Consider the following 9,777-nt stretch of genomic DNA (forward strand, 5'->3'; position numbering starts at 1 on the left):
GTGAAACCTTGCCTATTGTGACAGTGTTTGACAGGAATCTGTATGGGAGGCAAGGAGGATTTACAGGCCTATTACAAAAGGTTGGTATTAGAGGCCTTTGTTTTTTTTAAAGTCTCCTTCCTAAAAATCTCTGTCTTCCCCCTCCCCTCCCCCCACCCTGATTTTATAATATTTCTCAAGTTCTAGAGTTCTTCCACCCATCAAGAAAGCAACCTACATCTACTTCACCAGCATTTATTTTATACAACTTCTGGTGTATACCGTTTGTCAGGGTTTCCCTTTCAAATGTGTATTGCTACAAACTAAAAACTTTGCCTTGCAAGGCACTTAATTCCCATGAGTCATCACCCTGGAGAAGGTGGGTGCATCTACACATGCAATTAATGTACCTGAATTTTAACGCGCAGTAAATTCAGACACTTGAAGCTTTGGCTGGGTACATGTCTACACATGCACCCTGTGAGGCACAGATTTAAACCCAATGGGAGCAGTCAAGTCCAGGGCTGCTCTTGCCTACTCTTTCCCTCTGCCCCCACCCCGCAACATCCAGGGGGAGCTGCAGACTCTAACCACGCAAGCCTAGGTAGGCAGAGGAGACTGAGGAGCAGCCTCAGACTGGCAGGGGATGTTCTTCCAGGAGCCAGTGGCCAGCGTGCCATGGATATTCTTTGCCATCTCCCCCAGCAACTATGGTCAGGGCGTTGTCTGCAAGGTGTTCGCTGACCACCTCTTCCTCCAGCTGTCACAGTAGGACAACTTGGCAGCTGCCCATACACCCTGGGCCCACTGTACTACCCTCAGAACATTCACACTATGGACAGTTTTTGAGAAACTACAAACTTTATTTTCCTCTACTTCACAGCAACAGACCCCCTTCCTTCCCCAACAGCATACTCCCTCCCTCCCAACAACACACCCCTTTCTAACCCTGTGTACAACCAAATAAAGGACCTGCTTCCAATGCAACTGTGGACAATGTCTGTTTTGTGAACTCATGGTGGTGGGGAGGGGAAGTGCCTAAAGCATGGATCCTGGGGAGAGGCACCTGACACCCCAGCCCTAGGTGACACCACAGTGGGTGCAGCCACCTGCAGTGAGCCCTGTGAGCTGGGGGCTGGCCCAGGAGCAAGGATGGGAGCTTTCCAGCCTGCTCCCTCTCCTCCTTCACAGGGTGGGGGCCAGTAGGGCCCATGTGCAGAGCTGGCCCAGCTGCGGCCAGCTCCCACTCTAGGGCTATATAATTGGTGGGTGAGCAGTGAGCTGTGGCCCAGGCAGGGGGCTAGGCCTCCAAAGGACCGGGCTCAGGAGCTGTGCCCAGGCACGCTGGCTAGTGCAGGTGGTGCTGCACCTCCTCCCAAGCCCACTGGGAGTCTTGGTGCTGCAGGCGGCTGCCAGGGACCAGGCATTGGGCAGCACAAAGGTGGCTGCCAGGGCCAGGATAGTGTCAAGGACCTGATGATCCTTTCCTGTCACCACCACTTCCCAGGTCACCATGTCATCCTGCCACTCCTGGGTTGACCAGCCCCTCCAGGAGGGCAATGTATGCCCAGTCCCTCTTCTATTCCCTCTCCAGGTACTAGGCTATCCAGGCCTAAAAGTCTGCAAGCCACTAGGGTTGTGCAAAATGGGCTGTATTTGATTTGGATTTGGATTTAGCCTGAATCAGGGGACAGTATTTCAATTTGTTGATTCAGATCACTGTCCCAATTCAATTCGGCCAAATCCAGATCTGAAGATTCGATGCTGATTCAGAGAATCAGTGATTCGGCCATAGACACCGCTTTAAATGGTTTTTCTACATACATCAAGATACCAGGCACGGCTCATGAACAGTGCAATGGTAGGATGGATAGAGCATCCCATAGGAGTGCATGGTGGGGGAGGGGCCATGTGTGCTCAACAGCGGACCTGGAAGTGGCCTGGAAGTATTTCTGGTCCACTTCTGGGCCCACTGCCAAATGTGTAGGGGATGCCCCCCAACTCAGTGATCAGCTGTGGGGGGACTCTGGGTGCCCCCCCCCCAACCCTGGACCAAGGAGGCACTAGTTGTTGAGCCAGGGAGTTCTTCAGGTACAAGACATGACTGCAGGCCTGAACCTTCTCTTCCCCAAATAACCACATAGCCTCAGTTTGGGGGTCATGTGCACACAGGTTTCCAGGGACCATGGTAAACTGGCTGGGTGGGTTCTTCCAGAGGCAGTCACTGGCTGAACCCTCTATCCCCACTCCCACTGAGCCACTTCTCACTTGCTGCAGGTAGCCTGCTTTCCCTGTCCCCTACCCAGGCTGGGCCAGGGCTAGCTTCTTCTGGTAGCTGCCTCAGCAGCTGTAAGACAACTCTTCCCCCGCTCCCCCTCTCCATGTGCCAGGCAGTTTGCTCCTATGCCATGGAGCCCATGGTCCCTGGGTTCTGGGAGAGAGGGGCTCCTACTCAGCCAGGATGCAGAGCTGGTGACACCTTGCCCAGTAGAGGGTGACACTTTACTGCACATTAGATTAGTCTAATGTGCAGCAATGTGTCTTACATTGGTGCTTCCGATGTTTAGAATCTTTTAGAATTTGGTCCTAATCTTGTAATATCTTGATAAAGTAACAAATGTACTTTAGTTCTTATGATTCCCTTTTCTGCATATTGCATTTGCTTTCAACCTGTTACCTTAGTAACAGTTGTCACCTTAGTACATCAGTTCTATATATGCAGAATATTTTTTTTTCCTCTTCCTAGTTGTACTAAAAATATTCTGTATTTTTTATACTATTTCAAACGTTCCTAAATGAAGTAGGACAGGAATTGGCACTTGATAGTCTTGCAGAAAAAAAAACTGTACTGACTTTGCTAATATATATTATATATATTATTACTCTTTATGCTTGCATGACAAATAGAAAACAGGATTCTGAAAAATAGTATAGCCCATATCTTTGTATATCTTAAGTACAGCCTTAATGAAGATTTTATGGACATGTGCTTCCCCAGGCTTTCCTGTATACAAATTTGGCACTATAAGGAATGGCATGTGAATGTGTTCCTTCTGAAATCTCATATAAAATTTCTGACTTTCTGGGCCCTGGTACACATTCAGATTCAAGCTGGATAGAAACCAACTGTGGAGTTGTTACATATTTTCAAGCACTAACTTTATAGCTGGTTGAGTCTTTTCTAGCTATTTTGGATGGTCATTTTTATCTTGTGATACTTACTTTGCACATGTGCCTCTTCTAAATTTATTGCATGATTAACAAGTTAATTGTGTGATAATTACTTTGCACTTGTAGTCAGTCTCATTTTGCACATGTGGCTGGTCTAAATTTATTGTGTGATTTAACCACTGAATTACATATTTATAATGTGTAGCAGGGACCTGCCTATTGTTTTCAGCCCTTACTTATACTGCTGAGTGTTAGATCCTGATTCCATGCGGCTCTCAACAACTAGGGAGATGACAATCCAATCGCTCATGGAGCCTGTTACTCACTAGCCAGAGCAAGCAGGGAGAACATGCTACTTGCACACATTGCTCACAACAGCTTTATTTAGAATGGAGACAGCTTTGGACTAGCACCCCAAAAAAAAGCAAGCAGGGGAGCCGCCACGAACAATAGTTGTTTCCACATTTATACACTATGGTTAATGCTTCCTAACATCCACTACATTCCTCCTTCTGTTCCACCCACTTCTACCATCTCAAGCTCCACCGCTGCTTACTGCTCACTTCATTAGCATGGAATTGTCTATACATTTCATTCATTTACATGCCTGTCTACTAAAAGCGCATGCTCAAGACTTTGACCTCCACTTCCTTTGGTCACTTGCTGGTTCCTTCTGGTTTCTTGCTGACTCCTTCTTCATCTCCAAGGTTTTGCTTCTGCTTTATCTCCTGACAGTAGCTGGTGGGCTGCATCTTGTTCTTTTTACACAAGGAATCATGTATCTTACACACTATCCTTTTGCTAGGAAACTGTTTGCTTAAGCATTTGCAAAGTTAGTTACTTCTTAATATATCATCCTGCCTTGTGACTAGCAGCTTTTGCTGAGACACAGGAAAAAGCTGTTATTCAGCTGCAAATCCAGTGCTTCCCAAGAACCTAATAGTGTCACTTCCTAACACTGAGCACTTCAGCTTTGTTGATATTCAGATTTTTGCTAATAAGATGACTTATACAAAAATCTTCTTATAAATGCAGTGCAATGGTGAAAATTAGTACTGCTTTCAAAGCCTACATTAAAGGCTTTCATTGGTGCAGATACATTGGTGTAGTAATATTGGTGACTAAAGGTCTGGTATACTCACAACAGCTGAGGCAAAAGCAGCTGCAGGGGAGCAGGAGAGGGGTAAGAATTCCCCTCACCTTCCCGGGCCTTTCCCAGGCTGGGGGACCCTGGGCTGGGGTGGGAGAAGCCTTGCAAGGCAGGGGCTCCCTGGTGCCCCCATACTGGGCTGCATGGGCAGGCACTCAGCCCAAAGGAGTTCTCCCTCCTTCCTGTGGCAGCAGCTAAAGCAATCAGAAGCTGAGACGGGGAAGTGGGGAGAATTTCCCTCAGCTCCCCAGGGCTGCCTGGGTTGGGGAACCCAGGCTGGGAAAAGCCCCTTGAGGTGGAGGCTCCCCCAAGGGTGGGCCAGCACATGGACAGGGGGATCCTCAACCAGGGGGTTGGGTGCATGTCCTGGGAAGCTAATTAGGAATGGACCCACTTGGCTGAGCTCATATGGCCAGCAGGCTGGGATACATGCTCTAGCACCCCCACCTACTGGCCTAAGTCAGTATAGGCCTTTCTCTGCCTTTCCCAACTGAAAACTGAACATCAGTTCAGGTGGTTCAATCTATACAGCTTGGAGGAAGCTGTGCAGATTGAATCGATTCTGCTTCAGCGTTCTTGACTGTACTTAGCATTAAAGATTTCACTTTTGATTTCATTCATAATTAAACTTACATTTGTCATTTTTCTTCATTATGCATAACTGCATGATACTCTACAGTACATTTTGGTCTCTGATGCTTGTATTGACAATGATGATGGTAGGGCCCATAGTAACAACATTATGGAATGGTAGTAATGTGACAGAACTGGGGGAAATGAAAACATTGGGAAAAAGTAAGTGTAGTATTGAGTTCTTTTAAACATTTCCAAATTAGACATAATATGTCTTTTTTATAACTAATTAATGAAAAGATGATTATTTGATAAGGAAACTTTTGATGGTGCAGATTAAAACAGTAGCATGGACAATGAAGTGATGTACATTTGAAGGATAGTGACTTAGTGAAAAGCTGATGTACAGTGCACAGTTGGATTGGGAAGAAGAATTTTGAAATCTGTTTACGAAATTGACAATGTCTAAAGTTCTGTGTCTGCTTCCCTTTAATCTCTGCCTGTGCCGTGCCAAAGCATGCACTGTCCATTCATACCAACTCCATGTTTTCTAGGTCCCAGAACTGAGTCATTGCAGCTACCTAAAAGTTGCTCTGAATGTGTGGTGTAATTATGGCTGTGACTGATAATGAAGGCAGCACCAAATGTATAGGGGTCTACTTAATTCACAGTTTCACAGCTTTCACAGAACCTGTGAAAAATGTAGTCATCTGCAATTAGCTTTGATTCCTGCAAAATCAACCTAAAAAGATCCCTAGTGAATTATTCATACTATATGCTATTTTAGAATGTCCCAATGTTTACAGCAATACAAATATAACCCAACAATCACTGCTGCCATAGATCACATGATTGAGGGTTATGGCCATGTCTACACAAGATGCTGACTGTGCAGTAGCTCATTACTACTGCACAGCAGCATCGCATGATAGAAAGTGTGATGTGATGCTACTGCACAGTAGTAATGAGCTACTGCACAGTCAGTGTCATCTAAAAATCATTTGGTACATAACAGTACTAAATGACTGCACAGTAATGACTGCACAGTCAGCATCTCATGTAGACACAGCCACTGTCTGCTAGTGACACAGACTAAGTGAAGACACTAGTAAAGTGAATATGTTTCTATTAAGGTTAGCATTAATTACTATTTCTAAACTTTTTGTAGAAAACCACAAATAATTATAAAGTATGATGATATGTTACAAGTAATGTTGTATATATATATTTAGATTTAGATTTAATATTTATATTTATCATAATATGATAACTTATATAAGTTACTTTCCATGGAATTCACTGTTAAATTACATGGTATATGCCTGTCCACCTATGAGTGGCGAGGGGCAGGGCCACTGGGAAATGCCTGTGAAATCAGCTCTTTGTGCTGCAACCAAACTGACAATGTTGCTTTGTCTTGCCATGAGTTAAGTAGACCCCTACCAATACACAGTCTAAGATGAGTGCATTCCCTTATTTAAAGGATTGAGGTGTACAGAACAAGACTAAGTAGGGAAAAATGGCACTGATGAATATGACACCGAAGAGATTTAAACATAACCAAAGGCACTCACTAATTTGTGTTGCAAATATTTCCTGCAAATTTGTATGTTTTTTTTCATTTGCCTGAATTATTTTTTTTAGCTAGCTCTTTTTTTTTTCTTTTTTGTTTTTTTTAAAGATCTACTTGTATGTCTAATCACAGGCCTCTCGTTATGGTAAACAGGTCTGTATTAGAACCAAGACAAAACTCCTTAGTTGCTTGAGTACTATCTAAATGGGTTTTAATTATCAAAGCTATTTTGTTCCTTTTGTTCTTTAGACTCAGTTTATTTTCTCCTTGGAATTCCTTTAACATTTCAGGGAAGGGTGACCTGCAATTAGAGAAGCTTTGTGAAATTGCAGATACTTGACTGATGTTCATAAAGACTGGTTTTGAGTTTTTCAGCACCAGGCATGCAGAAAAAGATCAGATGCCTCAGAAACCTGAAAAGAGAGATCCGCAGGCTAACAAGATGAAGTAACAGCACAAAGAAAGAACCAGGGTGATTTAGGATAAATACAGAAAAGCCTGTCTTGATGTGCGTGGAGGAAAGGTCCATAGTGGGTTAGGAAAACATAGAGCCAGAAGTTGGTTTGAGAGGGACATGGTAGTCCTCTAAAGAGTGAATAAAGGAGCTATGCATGTATTACTGAAAACAGTAGGAGAGATCTGGCTATTCCAAGCATCCTACAGATCCTTTGGGTTAAAAACGGAGTGGCTCCTAATATTCATTTCAAAACTGGAAGCCATAATGGAAAGGAAAGACATGAAGGTAATTTAAGGTGGTGATGAAAGAATAATAAAAAGGTTATTTAAACATGAATAATCATAGAATGATAAAAATAGGGTTGCAAGGGACCTCAGGAGCTCATCTTGTCCAACCCCTAAAAACAGGACCATCCCCAAATACAGCATCCCAGCCAGGGCTTTGTCTAGCTGAGTGGTAAAAACTTCTAAAGCTGGAGACTCCACAACCTCTCTGAATAATCTGTTCCAGTGCTTTACTGCCCTCCTGGGAAGGACTTTTGTTAATATTTAACCTGAGTTTCCCTTGCTTCAACTTGAAATTATTGCTCCATGTTTTGTTATCTGCCACCGCCTAGAACAGCCTACATCCATCCTCTTTGAAACCACCCTTCAGGTAGCTGAAGGCTGCTATTAAATCCCCCCTCTATCTTCTCTTCTCCAGACTAAATAAGCCCAGTTCCCTCAGCCTCTTCTCATAAGTTTTGTTCTCTAGCCCTGAATCATTTTTGTTGCCCTCTGATAGACTCTCAATTTAATTCAAAGGTGTACACTTTAGTTAGACTACTTTAAAGATAACTGAGACTGCACAGTTATCTACAAAGATAACTGTGAAGCACCACAGTTCTCCTCCACAACTGTCCCTTGGATAAATGACCTGATTTAAGTAGTCAACTGAAAGATTTCAATGGGCATTTAATTGGAAATCTGCTAAAATTCAATTTAGCAGTAGTAAAGATAATGACTCTAGAATGTTTTGTAATCTATTGACTTATTTAAACATGTTTGCTGCAGCTCACTGTAGCAATTTCTTCCTTGCCTAAAACTGTTAATTATCATATGCAAAATAGATTACCTGTGTGACTCTTAAATGCTCAGTGTAGCTCATACCCAAAAAACAAATGGGTTGCAAGGAATGCGTAGGAAGAACATCGTCTCATAGCCTCACAGACTGCAGAAGAAGGGTATTCTGCATGTTCTGAATGAAACATGAAGAAGCGTAGCAGCTGCATGGCAAATGTAAGTTACTGGGCTCTCCCCATAATAGGTTGTTTGGAACTGAAATACTACAGATGGACTTATGTTTTAAAGGCTAACTTGTTCCTCAGAAATACATTTTAACTATTACAAAATGGCATATATATGAAAGCTAAATGTATCAGTAAATAGTTAGGCTTCTTTAGCATTTCAAAGGCAAAAATCAGTGAAGGAAGATGATGATTATAAAATGTAATTCAAAGTACAGGTATATAAAATAAGGAACAAGTGTTTAATGAATGCTTATGTGTAAAAGGCAGCATCCATCATACACTGCCAACACACACAACTATTACTTTGATATTCTGATCAATAGGATACGATACTAAAATAATTAGAGCAAATATCAGTCAGTTTATAATCAGTGCTAATTAGTGTTTGCCCTGTAGTTTTTAAGGTAAACAGGAGAAGCACTTGCAAGCTAATAAAAATTACCCCATTCATGTGGATTTGTCCAATGACCAACTGAGGACTTGATAGTGAATTGTAAGAAGTAAGGGACAAATTCCCACTTCAGGTAAATTCTACACCAACTGAGGATCTGCTCCCAGAAGTATGAATAGTAGAGCTCTGCAAAGCTTCGGCCCCTGATTTGATTAGGTAGAGTTTCAGCCTCCTTCAGTGGCTGTATCTCCGAATCCGAATAGAATCAGAGGACCCTTTAATCTCTCCAAATTGATTCGGAACCCTCTAAATTGATTTGGTGATTTGGACATAGATACAGCTTTAAATGTTTTTCTACATGCCTCTAGGTAGCAGGGGCTGTGAATTCTGTGGTGCTGGGGCAGATGCAGCATCCCACAGAAGCATGGGGGGCCTCCCCAGCACCCTTGGCAGCAGATCCAGAAGTGGACTAAAAGAACTTCTGGTCCACTGGGGAGCATGCAGAGGGGGCCCTGCACTCCCCTGGTTTGGCAACTGATGCCTCCTGCATCTGCAGGGGGCACCCAGGGTCCACTGGCAGCCAATTGTCAAGCTCGGGGGGGGGGGGGCACAGAGGGCCCCCCCCCCAGTGCATTACCTGGCAGACCCGGAAGTGGACCGGAACTATTTCTGGTCCACTTCTGGGTTCACATGCTCCTGTGGGATGCTTCATCTGCCCCAGTACTGCAGCAATCACAACCTGCACTGCTACCTCAAGGTATGTATAAGAAAAGTTTAAAGCTGTGCCTGTGTCTGAATGACTGACTCACTGAATCAGCATCGACTCTTCAGATTCAAATTCAGCTGAATCGAATCAGGGACAGTGATCCAAATCAACGGATTGAATCACTGTTCTTGATTCAGACAAAATCCGAATTGAATAGGGCCTGTTTTGCACAATCCTAATGGCTAGCACATTCATATTCAAAAGGCATGGAGCTTTCCAAGGAATTTTGTTCAAAGTTGTTCTGATATTACTTTTTCAAATCATTTTGAGGGACCATTTTGCTCCACTTCGTGTCAATTAAAATCTTCCTGATCACATTATTATAGTCTTAAAGCCTGTTCAGGCATTATACAGACTCTTCCCTCCAGAGAAGGTAAAATTGAAAAGCTTAATGGTTCTTTTGGAGGAGAAGTGGACATCCTTATAATT

The 9,777-nt window shown here is 43.4% G+C and overlaps 1 long non-coding RNA gene across 1 annotated transcript in view; it reads left to right on the plus strand.

Annotated features, from left to right (window-relative positions):
• Nucleotides 1-4,618, plus strand: part of LOC109299293 — a 16,720-nt gene extending 12,102 nt beyond the window's left edge. The window contains exon 3 of the long non-coding RNA XR_002097811.1: nt 4,525-4,618. This is a non-coding gene — a long non-coding RNA (uncharacterized LOC109299293). The remainder of the gene's footprint in view (nt 1-4,524) is intronic.
• Nucleotides 4,619-9,777: the final 5,159 nt, after the last annotated feature.

Source organism: Gavialis gangeticus, unplaced genomic scaffold (genome assembly GCF_001723915.1).
Source record: "Gavialis gangeticus isolate Ggan-Ray unplaced genomic scaffold, GavGan_comp1, whole genome shotgun sequence".
NCBI classification, from domain to species: Eukaryota; Metazoa; Chordata; order Crocodylia; family Gavialidae; genus Gavialis; species Gavialis gangeticus.